Raw genomic sequence first — 22464 nt, forward strand, 5'->3', positions numbered from 1 at the left:
AAAGTTAATATAGATTATTGATATATAAAACATTGAGAAAATCATTTAAACTAGAGCAGTGAGAGAATTCTTCCAAATACGTTTCTCCAACTTGTTACAAAATTGGAAGTCAAGTGAACATGAAGTCCAGAACTAATAAAATTCAATTCAAGTATCTTTATGGCAATGGAAGATTTCATGTGGTTTATATGACTTGCATAAAATCAAGTGTAGAGAGACCAAAAAATGAGTCCTGTATTGATATAATTGTATATATTTAAGTTGGTGGATATTTCACCCAAATAGGTGGATAAATTGAATATATTTAGAGCTCTAAATATATAAAAGTGGTTTTTAAAAACTGTTTCCTACAACATTGTTGAGGAATTTGTGTTGAAATAATTTTGCTTTTGAGATATTAATTTTATAAATATCTAAAATGGCTAGTTGTGTTTGGAACTAAATGCCTGCTGGAGAAATAGGCTAACAAAGGGTGAAGGTGAAGATCATTAGAGGTTTTAGAGCTGGCTGAGACGGGTTGCTGGGGTTGTATAACTGTGCCTAGAGGGCGGGGTTCCTGTACATTCCTACTTCACCAGATAACCTGCCCCCAACACCACTCCAGCTTCTGCCAGACAGATGGAACTCTCCAACGTGAAAATCTGCGCAGCCATTCCAACAAGCGGGGTAGGTGAAATTTGAATTAAAATTCTCCCCTTTCCCACTCCCCCCCCCCACACTTGAAGCCAACTGAGGCCAAATCCTGGAGATAAGGAAAGAATAGGGGTCATCTAGATTTTCCTTTCGCGAGTACACACGTCTGCATTCTTCCTAAAAACTACCTACCTGTAAGAGTTCAAAAGGGCTTTCATTCTCGATTTTCTTTTGCGTGTTTTTCTTTTTGCGTGTTCTCATCCCAGCCATCCGCCTTTCCCTACCCTCCTTTTAGGGCCTCCCCTCCCCCAACCACCAGCAGTTAAAATAATCCACCTCTTAGGTTTTTGGCCCCCAAACCGACCTTTTCCCCACTCCAGCGGTCAGTTTGCCTGGACCATGTCCTGAGGATGTAGGCCAAAGTGGCTCTGGGGAATATACGGTGTAGTGTTGTGTTATGTTTGAGTCTCTTTTCTCCCTTCCGATTTCTGTCTGTTTTTTCCCTTCACCCAAGACTGCCTGGTGTTGGCCGAAGGATGCCGAAGAAAAAGATTTAAGGACTGGGACACTCTTACCCCAAGATTGGTAAGTGCAAGTGCTTTTCGGAGGGAGGAGAGCTATGCCAGATTGCTTTTTACTAAGGCTTAAACCGCGTCTTTGAGGTCCGGGGCTAAAGTGCTCTTCTTTTGGAAAAATTTTCTTAGCGGGCGCGCTCTCAACAGAAGTAGATGAGAGAATGCATGATTTTTCCACGTCGGCAGAAAGGCACCGTGGATCCCTAAGTAAAGAGGATGAAGAGATGGCAAAGAGGGATGAAGAGAAAACGAGTCGAATTTATGCGTAGGAGGGGTAGTGGGAGACTGAAATAGGTCCCAAAGTGCGAGTAATTCAATTGGTGGAAATAAGATTTCTGAGTCTTGCCGCAGCTTCCAGAATACCCTAACGGACCTTTCTTAACGTTCAAACTCTTAGGCATTTGTTCTCCCTATTTGAGACAGAGCTCTTTGCTCCAGAGCCAAGGACTTGTCTAATTCTGAAGTTCTTTTTTCTTTTCTTCTCTTTCTCTACCCACCCCCCCACTTTTTTTTTTTTTTTTTTTTTTGAGTACGCCCCTCCTCCCTCTATTTTCACACTAACTTTGCCAACCTCTCCCAGATCTGGCCCTCCGCCCCCAGCTCCTTGGCCTGGGTCAGGCGAGGGTCCCCGCGGGATTTAGCGGAACAGCTCCAGGTACAGTGCGGCGGGACCGGGGTGGGGGGCTACTCCTCCGCCTGTTCGGAGGACTCGGGAAAAGCGCACCGTTCTGGGATTGACTTTGTCCCTGATGGGAATATCCCAGTTCCCGGCTTTGGGAATCTCAGGCAAATAATTGATTCTTAATGCACACTTAAGAGATGGCAGTGCGAGCTCGAGAGCCTGGCTGTCCCGAGAGTGCCCGGGGCGCGCCAGACACAGGTTAGTTTCACCCGAAGTGTATTCGGGGCCCTCGCCGAGATTTCCTATTAGCCTTCCCGGCGCCTCAGGAACTCCTGGGTGAAGCTGGAGAAGGGCACGGTGGCGCGTCAAGAATCCAGCCGCGTTGTTTTCTCGGCCTTTGGAATCAAGTAGAAAAGTGATTTGGGCTGCTGAGTCCGGGCGGCGCTGGCGGCCGGTAGCCGGGTAGGAGAGGCGCTTCGGGAAGTGGCGGCCGAGATTCCCGCGGACGCGAAGCCCGACGCTGAGCAGGGAGCAACAAGGTGAGGGCGCTCTTGCCCAGGACAAGGAGAGCTTAGAGTTTGGTAGCTCACACTGCCTGATGCCAGGAAAATTGACTCCACAGCCTTGGCTGGCGCGCTTCCCCACCTTTTTTCTTTTTATTCTTGTCTGCCCCCCCGCTTTTCCTCCCTGAAAGTTGTTTCTTTTTATTTACCTGGTGCGGTTTCAGATCTCAGCACTTATCTGCTAGTTGATAAAACTGTTTTCTCTGTAATAGACATCTTTTCTCTTTTCCACTCCCTACTCCTGTTCTATTTCGCTCTCTACCCCATTTTCCCTTCTGCCCAAGCCTGTGGTCCAAGGTGAAGGGTTCTTAAAGGAAAAGAGCTAGCCTTGGATAAGAGTTACCTTAACATTAAGGGTTGGAGAGAGGGTGGCCGGGGTTTGGGTGGGCAGAGAGCATCCCGTGGGAGATTCTCTGGGGGTGCTTCAATTTGGAAAGACGATGATAAGAAAAGGACAGGCAGAATAGAGCTCGTCCACTTCCAGCTGCCCCCCGCCCAGACCCTCCATAAGACCTAATTTCGATGCTTTAACTCCACCCTCACCTGACCCTCTATTAAAACTTGAGGTAGGCAAAATCTTGAAATCATTGTCATCAGAAAAGGCATTTAAAATAATATTAAGTAATTCTCAAAATTGTGTCTGTAGGGGTGAGAGGGGAGATAAAATGCCCCACGTCCTTTTGGCAGTCCGTTGCTTAACCCATGTGATCCTCTCCCCTGGTCTTTGGCCTTGCGGAAAAGCTGCCTGGGAGGAAAGCACAGCGCACTTTGCGAGATTTGAGGATTCGTGTCCGAATGAAACAGTGTTCTGTTGCCAGACATGTTGGGGTATTCATTTTCGCCTTAGGTTGAATTTTCTTACAGAGCTAGCACTCCCTGAATTGTGTTGTCTTCTTCAGTTTGGCTACCCCCCCCTTTCTGCTCCCCTTACTGTCTCATTCTTTGAATCAGAGCACTTTTAAGGTACAAACATATCTTACTCTAGGTCTGCAGGGCAGACGTTGTTGATGCCGTTGATTGGGCAGAAAAACCCAAAACTGTAGTGGAGTTAGGGAGAGTTGTTTCTGGGTTCTTTCATTTTCTCATTGCTCTGAAATGTAATGACCTGATTGTTGTTGTTTGAAGTTAAATTATCTGTTAAATTAACCCTAAACAATAACTGATGATATTTTTTCCATTTGGGTCTGGTTGCCCTTGGATGGGAAGGAGAGGAGTTAGAGAATGCTTGGTCACATAGTAATATAACCAAAACCCATATTTAGGTGCTATTATGTAAGAAAGATCACTTTCAAAGAAGCTGAATTTCATAACTAAGAAATTCTTTTAAAGGCCTGTGCTCCAGAAGGACTACAGTAATTCAAGGATGAATGTAAATAAGCATCTTTGTTGATTAAGAGAAAAATATGAACACTGTATTTCATTACTCTTCAGAACCTAAATACTCAAAATCATCATACACTGGTTTTTGCTAACCTAAATTAATTCTGCCCTCCAAAGATAAATAGTCCCAAAAAGGAAATTTGATGTTAAGCAAAATCTGAACCATTCTAGATATCAGTTTCTAGAAATCTAAGGCATGTTTATTTCTTTTAGTCAGACACTGTTTTGCAATCATTGTAAGAAACAATTATGGAATAACGCAGATGCTTTTTCCCCCTTATTTCAGATTGCTTGTGTATGCAGGCATGGGTGTGAGAGCTTCAGGGTATATTGAAGAAATTAAATTTTTCTTATTTGTTTTAACAAAAGGACCAAAGAATCTTTAAACCCAAAGTGTCATAGTAGTTGGGGAAAAATCTTCAAAAATAGTAAGCACTAGTGTGTGTTTTTCCTATTAAAATGTGCTGAATAATTAGAGGGTATGATAAAGGTTGAAAAATTCAGAACAAGAAAAAGGAGGGAATTTTATTATTTGATACTTTTATGATTTTTATAATTAATAATGTTTTAAAGTTTGACAAAGCTTTCCTTAAAAAGTGGAATATTCCCACCCCTTCAGAAATACTCTAAATGGAATAAAGTAGGATCAGGTAAAACTGGCAGCAAGCACGGCTTGTTTATTTATTCATTTATTTTCCCAGTAGTAGTAGTAGTAGTAGTAGTAGTAGTAGTGGTAGAGTTGAAAATTTTACTTTTAATTATACGTTGCAAGCTCTGATTGCAGGTTGGAAGACTAAAATCGATCATTCCTACATCGATAGTGTTGTCTATTACTGCATTGATTTGTGTTTATTTATGCAGAGACTTTCAGTTATTTACTTACATATTTCAGCATCTGCCTCTTGATTATTATTGCAGGTTGGTTTTAATGAAAGAGCTTGTACAGGAAACACATTTGACAGATCAATTTTAAGTAAACTTGATAGTGAATTATAGCAACCCAAAGAGTTTACAAAATTACTTATCGTACTTGCTTTTTAGCAATTAGAAACCTGTTTCTGATTAGAACCTCATGATACTTGAAAACTTCCATTCTTCTCTTCACATATTATATGGATGTTTCAGTAAAATAGAAAAACAGATGATTTCATTATGTCAGATATGATAGGGTGAAACCAATGAGTGAGCCTTGCCTTTTTCTGTTGGCATAACTAGGTTTTTCTCATAATAAGCTGGCCGCTGGGTTTACTAAGGATGTAGATGAAAAATCAAGGGGCAGCGAGATTTGGATATAGAAATGGTATTGTTAACTTTAAGTTATTGGGGCTTTACTTCTTGTTAACTGGATATTTCAGAATTCTTCAGTATATATTAAATGCATTTCTACATTCATCTGTTGTTTTATTTAGTGTATATCTACAATCACACCTTAGGAATATAGGTCTTCTCTTGAACTAACAGCCCACATGTGAATGTTATATATCAAGGCTCATTTGAAGAAATACAACAGCTAAAGACCACGGGGTGTGTCTTTTATAGGTACAGGCAATTGTGAGAGATTGAGATTCATTCCTGTTTGTGCTTATTATCATCACAAAATATTGAAAGATGACTTGGAAATTGGGAAAAAAAGGTGGTCTAATTTATCGAGGGCTATTTACTCCTCGTTTTATAGAATTTTGCTTGCAGTTTGGAAGAGGAGTCTTTCTTCCCTAGTAATTTGGAAGACATCTACCAAATATGGTTAACAGTCATATTCTTCATCTCTTGCACCACCACCCCCCTCCCCGTTCCTGCCACCCCCTCCATTATTTAAGAGAAATATAGAAAGGAAAAGTAACCGAATTCTTTCTTGAGAAGGAAAGGGCATTGGGAGATGGAAAGGGAATTAATCTCTTCACCCTGGCGAGTGTTCCAGAAACTACTTATCCTCAGCTTCCGCGACGTGAGAGGTGGAGCCTCACAGTCCGGCAGCTGCAGGCAGAAGGTGGGCGAGCCCCGGGGACCTCAAGCTTTGCAGAAGGTTGAAAGGAGTGAAGGGAGAGATTTGAGTTTGTTTATTTGGTTTATTTTATTTTTCTATCCTGTGCCAAGCCCTTGAAGTTAACACAGCGACATAGCCTTTTAAGACTAAGCACTCTTGGCATTCTTTCGAGACTGAGATTCCAGAGCATCGAATGAACAGGACTTATAGCTAAGGCGTGTTCACCCACCCCTCCCTCCGTCTTTTTACGCACGCACCAGCTCGTCCTCACGTGCACGGGGTAGTGGACAGTGTTGACTTGAATTGCTCTCGCTTGCTCCAAGACTTTCCTGTGAATGAACCCGAAAACACTCGACAGGTCGTGAATAATCGTTTTAATGAGTGTGCAAAGCGTGCGACGGAGTGCACCGAGCTGTCGGGTTAAACAAACAACTTGTACCCTGACCAAATCCGATTGTTAAAGTGCAAAGTGATGTCAGTACCATTTCCATTGCCCTTCGGAAAACCACAGATCTGACACGCGGGAGTCCAATTTTCCCCATTAAAGAAAAATAACAATATTTTCCAACCGTGTATGTGATCTTCTTTAATATTAATCTGAGCCAAAGGAAACCTCATTTGAGAGTCAGAAAAGTAGTCATGTCACTGTTTCAAAAACAAATCAAAAGGGAAAATGAGGAAGAAATTAGAACAAATATAGTCTCAAAGAGGATTTCTTTCTGATAGCTCACATGTCATTACTGATCAATACTGTAAAAATCTTACATATATAAAAAATTTTACAGCTCACCACAAGCAAATATCAAGTGTATCTAACCAATTGGAGTTGGTAATTTGCTTCTGTACTAAGACTGAATCTCTATACCTGTAAAAACTTTTTCTACTGAAAATGTAACTAAAATATTTGCTGTTAAATATTAGCCTGTGAGAGAATGAAGGGACAAATAGTCTCCACATTTATGCTCTCAAGGAAAACAATTTGGAGGAAAGTAATGGGAAAGGAACCCTGATGGGCCACCATCTAAAACAATAACAAAAAGCACAAGTGAGCTCTTGATGGATCACACACTTTTCCCTTTCTTTGTACAACTGCACCGGGGAAATATTTTTGTTTCTTCCCATCCAGTTAAACGATCTATTTGGAATCAGCCACATGTTCTCCTTTCCTTGTTCATTCTCTTGTCTTCTTTCACAATTCCAAACACCAAAACCTACATGAAGAGTAAGAAAATTAAACCTCGAAAGATGTAAGAGAAATCCCTTTTACGTATGCCTTCTAAAATTTTTGTGGAAAAATGTGTAAAATGCTTCCCCTGCCAGCAACTCATACACACTTATGAGTCAAACAAAATGTCCAAGATGCTTGGAAACCAGTGTATTAGTTCCAAATAACTAGCTTCTTCAACTCAGTAACAATATGGGAAGATTAAAGTTTATACTTTCATTGGATTAAGAAATATAGGTTATGTATTTTTCTTTATTAAAGACTGAAAGTATATCATGTCCTATAGTCTGAGAGGTTATTTGTCCTCTTATAATTGTAACCAGCTTGTAGAAATGATATGGTAGGGATATGGCACATTTGAATATGGGAGTTCAGCAGCATTTGCTTACTTAACTTCTACTAGCCATATTGTCAACTACATCTTTCTTTCTGACCATCTATTTCACATATGAATATGTTAATATACAACCGATTGCAATTAAATCCACCTAAAACATGACTGAGGTGTTTGGATTAAAGAATTTCTATGGAAGTCATTGTAGTTTTGCCTATTATGGTTGCTAGTTTTTATACATCTGTGTTCATTTAGCACCAATTGGATAAAATGGAAGGTATTGAAATTCAGTTTCCATCATCAAAACTTGGAAAAGACAACCAGTAGTTTAGGACCATGTTTTTGTTGATTTTGACTGTTATCTAGTGAATGTCTGTATCAGAATATCAATTCAGACTATCCTTTATTTTCTAGGAAATTTGACAAAAAATGACTATCAAAATCTAGGGGCTTGCATTTTTTATTGTTTTAAATATTTCTGGGCACACAACAGACTGTGCAGTTATTACCTAAACAGATTTCTTCTCTGTGGGCTGACTGAGTTGAGGAATTTTAGGAGTCACTGAAAGAGCCACATCCATTTCTGTTTTAAATGTACAAACAGCAAAGCTAGAGGGTGCGTCTGTTTTTGTGTGTATATATGTAGTTAAAGAACTACACTATCAAAACATTAATTATATTTGAAAGAGAGCAGAGAGCTTGTTGTGGAGAGAATTGCATTATTGAATTTATATTCCATGGAATCTGTCTGTGGAGAGGGCTGAAATTGTATACCTGTCTTATATGATGCACCCTCTCCAGTGAGGTGCATAACTAGAGCAAAGAGAGGCAAACTTGGAGGGGAGTGAGCTTAGATATTTGGATGTCCTAAGCAAGGGAATCCACGTGCAAATGCAAATCACATGAAGAAAAAGCATGGGGTCTTTGTTCTCTGTCAACAAAAGCAAATATAGTATTTTTCCTCTATCAAGCAAATCACAGAATGATCTTAAGTTGAATTTGGAGGAGGGGGAGAGGTTGAGTGACTAAGAATATTTCAATTATCATATTTCTGATCCCCAAGTCCTGTTTATTTCACAGCTGCCAAATTTTGTATCCAAAATTTAGACTCTCTTCCTCCCAAATCCTACATTGGTATGAATCATCCCTGATCATTTTTAGTTTTTTGGCTTAATTACCAGTTTTCAGCTTTAAATTACCAATAAACTAATTAATCTGACTAATCTTTCTAAACTTCTACTGAATAGTATAATAGCTGCAACAACAACAAAAATAAAATAACAAAACTGCAGCAATAATGACAGAAATAAAATGTTAATAATAATGCAAACAATAATAGCAGAAACAATTTTAAAATAATTTCTTTGGTCGACAGGATGAAGATGGAATCCATTTCAGTCTGAAATGTGTTTCATGGCTGTAACGGGCATTCCTCTGAGTTCTTGTTTCACTGGTTAGATGGATGATCCATTCCAGTCCAACTCAAGTGTTCTAAAAAAGACTGCCTTGGTCTAATATGGTAGGTCTTTTTAATAGCACTAAGTACTTTTGTACCCATTCCTCTTCTTTGCTGTAGGCATGTCCCCCTTGGGCACCATTCCCAGGTAAATCAATCTGGGATGGAGACTGAGGTAGATGTATGAAGGGATTCTTGGGTAGAAAAACCTGGTGCTTTCTGGCTGGAGCCCTGCTGATGAATGGACAAATTGTTATATTTGGGAATCGTGTTCACAAAGTTGAGGAGTTTCAGAAGGACAAAGTAACTGAGGTTCCTTTGAGTCTAAAGAGAACACTGGCCCTGAGGAACTCAGCCCTAAGGGCAAGACACAAAAATCAGGAATTAGGTCTCCCTGATCATCAACTCTTTTGATTACTTTCGGGATGAAGGGACAGAAAGGGGACAATAAAATGAGGGGAGTAGAAGTGAAAGGAAGAACCCAGGATGAAGATGTTAATAACTAGTGGTGATCCAGCTAGTAAAGCTAAGCTTATCTCCTTAGGGGGAGGTAGAAGTGCTTTTGTCAATTGTAAACCTGCCAAGGTTTACTGTTCTACGTGCAAGAACAGCCATCAGTTCCTGAGTCTATGCTCTGAAGAATCTGCCAGTAAGTTCGTACCTGCAGGGATCTAATTCCTCTCAGCCGGAATGTTCTCTCCATCTCCCAAGCCCTTGCCCGCTACCCCCCCCCCCCACACCACCACCAAGAAAAAGGAAATGAAAGAAAATAAAAATCAGGTGGGGAGGGAATGAGACTCAATGCTTGTCTGGCAGATGTTGGGGTTAAAGCAGGTTGTCTGATAATTGCCTTCATTTGTGGAGGGGAAAGAAAGCTGGTTAGGAGATGAAGGGGAGCTACAGGAGAGGAGAGCAGGACTGAGACAGAAATTCCTCAGCAGCCCAGCAGCAGCTAAGACCAAATGGAAACAGACCTTAGTTACAGAAGAATGGACTGGGAGGAATCAAGGAAGGGTGACTTAAAGTTTTAGGCTTTGTTGTATTTTCCTGCAAATCAATGTAGCCCTGAACATTTACGAGAAAATAAGATCTGTGTACCTTCTTCAAAAACAAATTACAAAAGGCATAACTGTCAATAGCCAGTTTTGTTCTCTAGAAAACTTTTTTCTTTAGATACTGTCTTCAACTTCACATATGCACACAGTCCATAACTAAACCCAACAGTAGTTGAAGGAAGCAAGGGTGGGGAAGAAAGGGCCGGCCTCCCTGCTGGTAGTACCAGGCATCTATCTCTGCACCTTTCACAGCAGGGAGGCTGAACAATCTTTTTTCGTTTCTGTCTAGTTCTTTTTTTTTTAAGTACAAAAATATTCCTGTTCATGAGAATATTATTTCACTAAGAGCGACCAAGACTGAGGAGCTTTCATTTCTAGAGATAAATTCACTGAGGTGATGCTCACTCTGCAATGGTAGTAAGGCGACTTTGGCTAAAATTGTGTATCGCTTTGCTCTTCAATGGCTTCCCAGGCTTTCTCCGTGTACTAACAATAACTAAGAACTACTAAGTTCACTTAAGCTCTTCTGGAACTACAGCTCTGCAACTTGAAATCAGACTGGAGCTTTCCATATAAAATCCAGTTCTAATTAAAATAACATTTTAAGGAAAATATTGTTATTGCAATTTTTATTGGAAAATTTCCTTTGATTCAGAGATAAGTGCCATTCATTTCAATAAGAAAATTAAAAGAAATCAATATTTCCAGTAAAAGGGCCCTCAACTCTGTTACACACACCCCCAGAGTATGGCTTTTAAGAATTTATTTTCAAACACTTTGATTTTAATTGTATATAACTGAGAACCTCTGAGTCCTTGGAGACATGCCTAACTAAAAGACATTAAATTAATACTTTTATAATGGGAATATTTGATAGAAAGTAAAGATACACCAAAAACAGTTATTTCACAAAGTAGTAAAAGTCATGCAGACATTTGCGTGCACTCAGTTTATGCCTTTATTTAACAAAATATTCTATATCCCAATATCTTGAAAAATCTTTAACGTACATAAACCAGATATTTAAATGCTTATGCATTTATACACACATATATACACATTATATATGCCATGTTACATATAGTTCAAATGTGTATATTCATTCTTTATAGAAACTAAGATCTAAACAAATATTATCATTTGTAACTTTTTAACTACTACCAGTACCCAACTACCAGTAATTGGGGTTTATGATCTGTAAACAATGAGAGAAAGGCAGAACTACTACATTCTGCTTAGACAGTATTAAGAAGCAAATATAGGTTTCTTTCTGTCTTGGGGTGTTGCAAGAATAAGGAATTTAGGGATGAATGGAATTGCGATCTACATATGTTTTCAATAAACCAAGATGCAGTAATTTCATTCTTTAAACATTAACATCCTACTATTAAAGAAAAGACATATCTACAGTTTCGAAGATAGAAGAAGTAACCCCAAGACAAGTGATGATATTTGGAAAGGAATGGTTTCAAATGATGCTAACATTTTTTTCCAACAAAGAACTTTTCAAGGCAGATAAAGCCAGATCCGTTGCACAAGTGGCAAAGCAAACATTTTTAGTAATGGGCTGAGTGTGTGTGTGTGGGGGGGTATTTAATGGACTGACACACTTTGAATATTTATGAAGAGTAATATTTCTTTGAAGAAGGTCATGATTGTCCATCATGTTCCTTAAAAACTGGTAATAGGTGGCAAAGGAAGTTTGGGGGAGGAAAAGTTCAAGCATTCTAACTATTGCTAATGGTGAAAGAATATGACCTGTGTAGAACAGGAAAGGATTCTATGCACGAGAGAAGTTGCAAAAGTCTTTGGTCCTATCATGTTTAGTCTCTTCTAGATACACATTTCAAAAACATATCCTCTCCACTAGGCTCTCATCTGCAGTTATGGCTCACAGACAGCAGCCAGTTTGTATTAAAGTGTAGTCCGATGCATCAGTGCAGTTTTGAAAACAGTGGATGGGAAAAATAAAGGTACAGTTTTATCAATGAAATTCTCATTGGCAGTTGAAGAACAGGAAAGAGGGAGGCTTCAAAACAGGGTGGTGGGAGGAGAGTAATATTCTTTAGGTGAGTTTTGGGAAGATGCTAAGTAAAATGCTGTTCAGAAATTGGGATTAATCGAGCAGTTTAAATACAAATCTGCCGGAAATCATGCTCTGTGCGAATGAAAATGAAGGAATTTATGCATATTCTAATTTTCCCTCTTTGGCTGCTATTTTGGAGGAAGAGACTTCTTTTGCTGATGGTGGGACTTTTTTGTTCCGCACAGGAAATGTGTAAATGAACACAAATGTTATATTTTTTTTCTCCTTTCCATTTCTCTCCTCCCCTCCTCCTCCCTCTTTCAACAATTATAACTTGTTAGGGACCTCAGTTCCGCGGCCACAGATCCCAGGGTGTCCTCCCCATTTCCAGGATGCCTGAGGGCAGGCAGTGCAGGGAAGGGGAGTCGGGGTTCCTCTGGGTCCTTAGACCTTTGGAAATTAACCTATAGCTCCCATTTCATTTTCGGACATTCAAAGACGGTAGAGAGAGAGAAGTCATACGTCTAATGTGATGAACATTCATCTCAAACGCTGTTTCCTCTCACGACTGAATTCTCAGTGAAACTGGACTGAGGAGAACTTAAAAGTGATCTCATAAACCAAGTTGTGAAGATCTTTTGACCTTCGGCGCGGAGTCGAGCTATTTTCTCCCTCATGCCCTTGGGAACAAACCGTACTGGTGCATTTTAATAAATATTAAGACCAGCAAGAGACTCTCTTGGTTAGCCTATGCTGATGTAAGGCGCCTAATGCTGAGGGGAAGTGAAGTGGAACGCTGTGGTCGTTCTGTGTTTGGGGGCGTATCTAAGGGACTCCTGAGGCGGTTCATCGAGGTGCGTGGGGTGAAGGTAGAGGCGGGGGCGATTCCGTCCGCGGGGAAAGAAAGAGGCCGCGGGAGCCGAGGAGCCTGAGGGAGAGGAAAAGAGGCGCTCTCTTTCCCCCGGGTCACGCATTGTCAGTCCACGCTGAGAGCTCCAGAATTAATTCCGGAACGGGGAAGACAAACTGACACTCCGGGTTTCTAGCTCCTTGACTACCCTCTGGATAAAAGTCTCGGAGCCAACGCTATTCTTAGCTATTTAATTTGAAAAGAGCCCCGTGGTGCACTCCCCACTCCCCCCGCCCCCGGCTCCCTCAGCCGCCCACACAGCGCCGCCCCAGCCGGAGCGTCCGCAGAGGCCGGAGCGCGCGCCTCAGTCCGCTTCACCGGCAGCCCCGCGAACCCGGCCGAAGCCTCCGCGAAGGAGGGCGGCGAGAACGAAGCCCCACCTCCCCCCACCCCCCCGCCATCCCCGCCCCACCCCTAGCTCGAGCCCCTTCCTCGCACCCACGTTCAGTGCCCCCATGGGAGCGTCGGGGCCCCGGCGTGCCTGCTTTCTAACATCCCCTACGCCGGGACCCCGTCCCGCCTCCCACTTCAGTCTTCCTCTCTCAGGAAGGGGGCGCCGCGCGGCAGGCTCCGGGCAGGTCCGCACGCCGCTCGTGTGACTCGAGGACGAACGCCCGTTCCCCTCCCCGTAGGGGTGAGGGGGGTGCAGAGTCGCCGAGCAAAAAGCTGCGAGAGGCGCGCGGCCCCTTCCCTGCACAACTCACGTCAAGCTTACAGCCACATTTAGGAACTCGAAAATCCCCATTTTGCGGAAAGCCTGTTAAGGACGTGATGGGACCGCGTGGTCCGAGAAACCTCTGAGAGGCTTCAAACGACCTCGGTTCTAGAGTCAAACCCTGCTCAGGGCAATTTCTCCCGCGCACTCCAGATCCTGCACTTCCGGTCCCCCTGTGGGGTCCGGACCGTCCCCTACGCCCGCACTTCCGCAGAATCACGTGGCTCAGGGATGTGTGGAGAGCCGTTTCCAAGACCTTTCTGGAGCTGCTGGGGCCTTCACCTGTTCCCGTCATTTCTCTTTATTCTGAATTTCCTTTAATTTCGTTGCTTCCCTCTGTGGGAAATGGAGTGGAGGAGGGCCAGTGGTTGAGAGAAAATGCCCACACTGAAGATAATCGTGTTTTGTTGTTGTTGTTTGTTTGTTGTTGGTGTTTTGTTTTGTTTGGCTTTTTAGATCACGTGCCCCTTTCTGAATTTCCTGGATGAATTCACATCAGCAACTAAGACTCAGGCATCTTTGTTTTCCCACAGGGCCTACATCAGTGTCTGCACTTAGTAGGCATGCAATGAATGTTGAAAGAAGTACGAATAAATATGCTGCCTCTTTGGGCACATGTGGTTAGGGTTAGTGAATAGCCTCAGAAATCAACTGACCTTTGACTTGTGTTTTGTTGAAGTCAGCTGAGAGGTTGATAGATAAATGATTTTTATAGGCATTTTGATTTTCTTTTGAAGGGTCTTCCCCAAAGTAGTAAAAGGAAATCATCTCGAGTTGTTGAAAATGTTTTCCTGGACTTACTCGTGTGAATGAAGTAAAAAGCTGTGATTTTTAGAATTTGGGGGTTTATCAGCCCTTCTGTGGCTTTTCCATTTTGCTTTCTTTTTAAAGTTTTACTTACTATGACGAGAGGTCAAGGTCTGTGAAGGTAATCTCTTGTACCCAATTTGAGGCAGTAACTAATTTCTCTTTTGCTTTCCTGCTATGTCATAATTTAACCCTTGAAAACCTTAATTCACTTCTGCGTTGTGTCTTCTGCATCCTTCAGCTATTCTTGTTCAGAAAAACACTTTTTTTTAAAGGCCATAACAACTTTAGAAACAGGAGATAAATTTTGTAGTTGTGAAGTTGTATGGCTGAATTCAGTCAGCATATATTAAATGAATGTTTTACTAATCTATGGTTGTGTAACCATAGATTAGTCCCTAGAGTATTTAATGTGCCATTTTCATTGACTATAAAATAGTGAAAATATATAACCAACAAGTTAATAACCAGGAATGGAATTTGAAAGGTTATAATTGCTAATCAAATTTAAAACATTTATTAGCATCATTATTAAGAGGGATACAAATAAGACCTGTTCTTATCCTCTGGGGACTTACAGTCTAGTTGAGCATAAATAATGTAAACATAAATTGATAGAAATAGCTACTAAGTAATATTCAGTGTGGCATATTGAAAACATTCAGTAAACAGTTGACTCACATATTAACTTGCAGTCATGCCATTCTTCTAACAGAAATATGATATTGATAAGAAATAAAGGAAGGATTAATTAGGAAAACTTTCATGGAGAAAATGAGTTTGTCCTTTATGTGTCACATAGGAAGATGATCATATGCAAGATGTTTGTGTTTGAGGGGGTAAAGGTGATATAAGTAGAAAATGAGAAAGATGTTTGGTGAGATGGAGTTTGGCGGTAATTTGTAAGACCACGTAAGAGGAGTTTGTATTTGATAACAGAAGTGATAGAGACCTATTGTGGTGCTATGGGCAGAGGATGGCTTTATTAAAACTCAGATTTATATTTAGATGATTCTAGTCAGCACTTGAGTATAGTGAAAACTGAGGTAAAAAGAGTAGGAGAAAAGGCTTTGGTGCAGTTCTGGAATGGGATACTACAACAGAGACAGAACTATGACAACGCCCTTTCTCACCAAGTTTTTAAACAGTGGGAATTACATTGAAATGATAAGATCAATAACGAGCTTTGAATGGAGCAAGAGCCACAGCACCCCTGAAATCAGTACTACTCCTTTATTCTTCATTGTTGGTGGTGCTAGGATATATTAGGTGTTGACTGATGGAAACAGTGTCATGATATCTTCTTCTCCAATTAAGCTCAAGATACCTTTCTTACAGCATCTTTACTCATTATTCATCTGTAGTAGTTCTTAACTGTCTCAACTGGGTGTGATTTCTGACACCCTACAACCTTCCCTGTCCCCACCTCAGGCACATTTGGCAATGTTGGGAGACATATTTTTAGTTTTAACAATGAGGAGGCCACTACTGGCATCTAGCAAGTAGAAGCCCAGGATAATTATTGCGAAAGTCTTACAATGCATGGGAGAACCCCCCAGGGCAACAAAGTATCTAGTCCAAAAAGTCAATAGGGCTGAGGCTGAGAAACCTTCAGTTATGGGAATGAAGCATGAGCTCTCAGAGCTGCACAATGAGTCCCAGAACCTAACTTCTATTATATAACAACTTCAATTGACAAAATGTTTTATTTGTTTAGTGAGTCTGATGTACCTCTGAAGACGACAGTGCCTCTGTCTAGCTCTGAGGCTCAGAAACAGGAAAATCAGAAGGGTACCTGCTTGGATTTTCTACTTTTTATAAAATGGAGTTAGAAATCTCTCTTAAGGATTTGTCATCTAAATGTTATTTATTAAATTGATAAAATGTGCCTTTGGAGTTGCTTAGCAACTTATGGAAAGCTTGCTTTTTAGAAGTTCATTTGTTTGTTTAAAACTAGGGTAGGTTGCATATTATTAGCTACATTACATAAATCAACAAAGAAATGTACACTGAAAATGGAATAAGATGTTTCAACACATTTTCTGCTCTCCGTGTCTGGCAATTAAAACACTCTAATTGTCTGGTAGAATTGCATGAAGTATTTGACAAACATTATTTATGTATGAAACTTCAACATAATATTGAGTATGTAAGAGAACCAAAGGGGAAAAATTAAGCAGGTTTGTCATAAAGTATGTGTTTATCTTAACCTTTCTTCTTCAAAAATCTTATCTACTAAGTACTTTTATCAGACACTAATTATACTCTTTCAGAAAAGAATTTCTCCCAACACCCTTCAGTGCCTGCACCCTTTAATCATATCTCATTACATCTACCTAATCCATATCTTTTTCACATTGCCAGGGCTCATTAACAGTTTTAAAAGCCAATCTTGGACATTATTATTCCTTGTAATCGAGATGAAAATAATGCCAATAATATTTTATTTCTAAAATGTAATGGATCATTTAAAATTTGTTCTGAAGCCATTTCTACTTTAAATATTAATGAGAAATTAACTTTCAAACATGCATTAAGCTAGCAGGAATGGTGAGATGTGTCTGAAAACCCTGAAGCACCTTTTTGAAGGAGAAGTTATTTTTATAAGCTGTTTTAACAGTGGATCATCAGTCACTTTGAAGGGAAGTGATCCTTGATTAACAGTTGGCTGATACTGTGCTTCCACAGATGTGTAGCAGCAATACAGGTGCTACCTATGAAACAGGACAGGTAATTCTCAAGACCTGAGCATCTTCTCTTTATTTATTTATTTATTTTTTAAGATTTTACTTATTTACTTGAGAGAGAAAGAGAGAGAAAGCAGGAGGGGGAGATGGTCAGAGGGAGAAGCAGGCTTCCCGCTGAGCAAGGAGCCTTGGAGTGGGACTCAATCCTGGGACTTTGGGATCATGACCCCAACCAGAGGCAGTGGTTTAACAAACTGGAGCCACCGAGGCACTGATAAGCATCTTCTTTTTCTGATTGAAAAGGTAAAAAAGTTTGAATGGGCCTTCATTTTTGTGTATTGCCTCAATTGTTGTAGACGAGACAAACGAAATGTCTCAAATAATGAACTATACATCGACACCATGTTTCCCGTATATTTAAAGAAAAGATTGTAAGTATGGCTAGTCCTTTATTCTTTTTGTTATCCCATTTTTAGAAAAGGAAACCTGGATCAAATTTGCAGTTACATGGCTAAAGTAGAGCCTCTTGATAATGACTTTCTAGGACTTGACAGCCAAATCCTGCCTCGTGGGATATAGCTACATAGGACTAATACATTATTCTCAAAAATGGAAGCTTCCTCCACCATTATAATTGAGTTTGAGATTCTTTCTTGAAAATTATCATTAGCAGTCTTACTAAAAGGGTGGCTGAGCCTGGGTGGCTCAGTCAGTTGTGCATCTACCATCAGCTCAGGTCATGATCCCAGGGTCCTGGGATCAAGCCCCGTATTGAGCTCCCCCCCTCCGTGAGGAGCCTGCTTCTTTCTCTCCCTATCCCTCTCCCTCTGCCTGTTGCTCCACCTGCTAGTGCTCTCTCTCTGTCAAATAAATAGAGTAAATCTTTTTTTTTTTTTAAAGAGTCTTAGGAAAAGCTTAATGGTCCATTATTCATTTATTGTGCATTTACTATTAATCTATAATGTTTGGAAAAAGAAACACAAACCCAAAGTCATTATTCCAAAAAAGCCCAGGTTTTGTACAAGTACCTCAAGCTGCTTTCTAGTAGCAAAGGAGATGTAATAAAACTTTCATTTAGCTTTGATTTTTTTTTCATTTATTAGTTCTGCCAGACAGTAATTAGCTCTTATTTGGAGTATTTTATTTGACATTTTTAGAGTTTTTTCTTTGGAATATATACACACACACACACACACACACACACATACATACATACACACACATATATACATATTTTTTTTGTCTTTTGGAGTTTTATGTTTCTTTTGATTTCTCTCCACTACTATGGTACAGTTTGTTGTTGACTATAGTAAACTATTAAGAAGAACCAAGTGAAACCATATGATAGTTGGTGAGTTTGGTGTGCTGTGTCTTATCTCTCACAGTTGTTAAAGTAAGATAATTAGAATTTTAGGATCCCTCATATTAAAAAATACTCGACCTTTTTTCTTTTAAATTCTTTAAAATTTTTTATTCATAATTTTTGGAAGGGTAACTTTGTGTATGCTCAATTATACACAATTTTTCATTTTGTTTTGTATTTTCTTTTTGTTTTACTGAAATAGTTTGTGTATTGAGATCTTACCGAACCTTTACGGTGACACCATAGACCATAGACGATGCTTACTTAAATGGCATTTCCCTCCTTTTATTATCAATTAGTTCTACTAATGAAAATAAAATTTGGTGAATGTAACAACATGCTATAACACTACAAGAATTTTAAAAATTACAAATATGGTATTAATATGGTTTAAAATTACTTTTGCTTTTGTAACCTAATTTTTATCTTTGTTTATCTCTTCTTATTAGAAGTTTTGCCTTTTCTCTATTGATCATTTTTTTTTTATTCTTTTCATGTTATTTTCAGAGGTTTCTCATTGGCCAGTACTATGAAGGTTGATGGCATGATCATTCACTTCACATCAAAGGATATCTACTCATCAGTGTGCTGTTGTCAGTCAGAGGTTTCCAAATATGTGTTCTCCAACTCAAGGAAAAGTAGCTGGATCCAGGCAGAAACGTGTCTAGGAACTCCCTAACTATGCATGCTGTGTCTCCAGAAAAAGCTGCTTCAGCATTCCTCCTGGTTTTTGTTTTTGTAATACTTTTCTCGACAGCATTCTCCAGACTCTAAACTACTAGAATAGTTCCTAAGTTCATCCAGATCTTTCCCATGTCTGAATTCTTGGTCCTCTTCCCACCCCCTGGCTCACAGATAAAAAAGAAACAACAATAAAGGAATAAAAATTGTTTGTTTCTGTCTGACTGAATCATTCCAGTCTTGAAGCACCCTGGTGGTTTAATTAACCTTGTTATTGCATTTACTATCTCCCACATACTTGTTTGTGGGAAAGTGCTCTTCTTGGCATTCTCTTAGTTAGAAAAAGGAACACCAGGACTGTGACACTGAACTTTGCTCTTGAAGTGCATGGCATGGTGGCAGCAAAAAGCTTAAACAAGCTTAGTTTTTCATTGATGGGGTGCAACTGGCAAAGCACCATCTTTCCTTGACACTGTATGACAGCTTTGATGAATTCTAGGCCATTCTTCCTTCCAGAGCAACAGTTCTAGCCTAGCATGGGGTTTGGAACCATTATAAAGAGAAACATGGTGGCTCTTGTAAGAGGAGTTTGGAAAGTTTTACCCCAGCAATCAAGATGTATGTTAAAATGATTAACTGAATCCTGTGGATACACTGCTTCGACATTATGTAAAAGAAAAAGAGAACATCTGTTATTATTTATCCTCACTAGTTCCTCATAAATAAGATTTTTCAGTGAGCACTATCTTATCCTGGAATTAATTCTTTCAATTCTTGTCATTTTTTCTTATTCTTATAGACTATTATGAGAGAGATATTGGCAAAAGATTTGAAATAAAGGACACAAGATGCGGTTGCCTTTGGATTGTTGAATTTCAAGAGCAGCACAAAACAGATCAGTAAAAGGATGTGCAAAGTTCTCTTAAAAAAACAGATATATTCCTGTCCGGCAGGGTTTGACATAAACTAGTTGAAGGTTTTGACATATCCACAGAAGGAATTTTAGTCATGGAAGCAGATAACAGGAAAGTCAGAAGCAATATGGGCTAAAGCCTATCCAAGTATGGTTCAGAGATGAGGGAGTGAAACTTCATTCCATTGAACCTCAGTACCAAAGACAAGGCTGTTCATATGGTGAATGAGTATCAGGCTATTTATACTTGAAGCTATTAAACATTCTATTTACAAAAATATCTTCATTCTAAATCCATGTTTTTCAAGTAATATTCTACTATTTGGCTTCCAAAGTATCTCTGCTCCAAGAATATATATACTAATCACATAGATTTCATATATATCATTTATCATATATATATGTGTGTGTGTGTGTGTGTGTGTGTGTGTGTGTGTGTGTGTGTGTGTGTGTTTAAGTAGGCTCCATGTCCAGTGTGGAGCCCAACACAGGGCTTGAACTCAGGACCCTGAGAAAAGACCTGAGCTGAGATCAAGAGTCAGATTCTTAACTGACTAAGCCACCCAGGTGCCCCTCATGTATATCATTTATAAGAGTAGTTATCTTGGGGTGCTTGGGTGGCTCAGTGGGTTAAAGCCTCTGCCTTCAGCTCAGGTCATGATTCCAGGGTCCTGGGATCGAGGCCCATATCAGGCTCATTGCTCAGCAGGGAGCCTGCTTCCTCCTCTCTCTCTGCCTGCCTCTCTGCCTACTTGTGATCTCTCTCTGTCAAATAAATAAATAAAATCTTAAAAAAAAGAATAGTTATCTTTAGGTGAGTAATTAACTATATTCCTTCAGTGAAGTTTTTTTTTCATTTAAATTATTCATCATAAATGAATAATTTGATTTATGGGTCAAAACATTAGTGATTACTGTGCATCTGCCCTTAATAGATGGATGGATTTTTGGCATGTTGATAAAATCAGGGTGTAAGGTTTTCACTATGAGGGGCAGATCCAGGATTATAATATATTTGCTAAGATCACCTTTTCCTTTTGGCCTTTTTTGTGATGTACAACATGAACATACAACAAATGGATTGTTTGTGGGTGGGAAAGTAGTTGAAGTAAATTATTATTGCTCAAGCAGTACTTGTTTGAAATAAAATATTACACTTAATGCATTGTTGTATAATAATAGGGTGGCTACAGAGTCAAAAAGACCTTCTGAATTCTGGATTCACCACTTACTAGCTGTGAGATCACCTTAACTTTCATGGACATCAGTTTCCTCTCTAAAATGAGTATATTGTTAAAACTCTCTCATAGGGTAGCTTTGAAATTAAATGAGATAATTCATAAAAAGTGCTAAGTGAGGTGCTCAGAGTATGGCAAGAAATGAGTGGTAGCTAATGTTTTGAGCATCTGTCACTAAAATTTATAATATTATCATAATAATATGATGTAAATTAAGCATATGACTGGGGAAGCAAGAGTTTGACAGAACCAATTGCAGAATACTTGTGATCATATACAATTGAGCCTTGAACAATGCAGGGGTCAGGGGCATCAACACCAGTGCAGTCGAATATCTGTGTCTAACTTTTGACTCCTCCAAAATTTGACCAAACACCCTACTGTTTGTTGACTGGGTGGATGCCTTACTGATAAATAAACAGTCAAGTAATACATGTTTTGTATGTTACATGTATTATATATACTCTATTCTTGTAATAAAATAAGCTAGAGAAAATAAAATGTTATTAAGAAAATCATAAGGAAAATACATTTATAGCACTGTACTGTATTTATATAAAAAAAAGTCCACATATAAGTGAACCTGTGTAGTTCAAATCTGTATTGTTCAAGGATGAACTTGTATTTGTACTTGTATTCAAATCTGTATTGTTCAAGTAGTTCCTAAAAACTATTCCTAATCTAATATTTAGATCAGTACAATTACCATCTCTGCCCTCCTCCCCAGTACAAAATTTTATTTTTAATCCCCACTAATTCTTATTATTCATACTATTTGAGAAACAGATACAATAATGAATGAATAATCTTCTAGATGTTCTCAAGTTTCAGTGGCCTAATACTGTAAAGATTTATTACTCCTTTATGTCACATTCCAGTGTGGGTCAGATAGATAGTGGGGGTGGGTCTTTATTCCAATATGTCACTCAGAGCCCACTCTGCCATCTTCTAGAGCCCTGGAGTCCTCCATTAGATACTCTGTACTAGATAGGGAGGGAAGAAAGCTTGTTGAGGATTCTGAAAGATAATATCTTATCCACTGGCCCAAAGTCAGTCACATGGCCCAAGCTAATCACATAGGAGGTTTGGGAATGTAATTTAGTTATGTGTTAAGGAAGGAAAATAAATGGGTTTGCTGAACATATAGCATTATCTCTGCTTTACCAACCATTCAAACACTTCCATCAACAAAACTAAGTTTTATGATTCTTCTCTAAGTTTTCATTAATTAACAATGGTAAGGAACTTCTGCTTACAAAATTTATTTGCACATAATTTTGTAGAGCAAAATATCCAT

The 22464-nt window shown here is 39.5% G+C and overlaps 1 long non-coding RNA gene across 3 annotated transcripts; it reads left to right on the forward strand.

The window, feature by feature from the left end:
• The first annotated feature begins 335 nt into the window (after window positions 1-335).
• LOC116591226 lies at window positions 336-19225 on the forward strand. 3 transcript variants are annotated; one of them, XR_004285885.1, is made up of 5 exons: window positions 336-666; window positions 1148-1218; window positions 1739-1863; window positions 8692-8835; window positions 18843-19225. It is a non-coding gene; the product is annotated as an uncharacterized LOC116591226 (long non-coding RNA). The 3 variants fall into 3 exon arrangements; XR_004285886.1 differs by lacking the exon at window positions 1739-1863 and having other exon boundaries at window positions 344-666; XR_004285884.1 differs by lacking the exons at window positions 1739-1863; window positions 8692-8835 and having other exon boundaries at window positions 396-666.
• Window positions 19226-22464: the final 3239 nt, after the last annotated feature.

The sequence above is a fragment of the Mustela erminea genome, chromosome 5, assembly GCF_009829155.1.
Source record: "Mustela erminea isolate mMusErm1 chromosome 5, mMusErm1.Pri, whole genome shotgun sequence".
Lineage (NCBI taxonomy): Eukaryota > Metazoa > Chordata > Mammalia > Carnivora > Mustelidae > Mustela > Mustela erminea.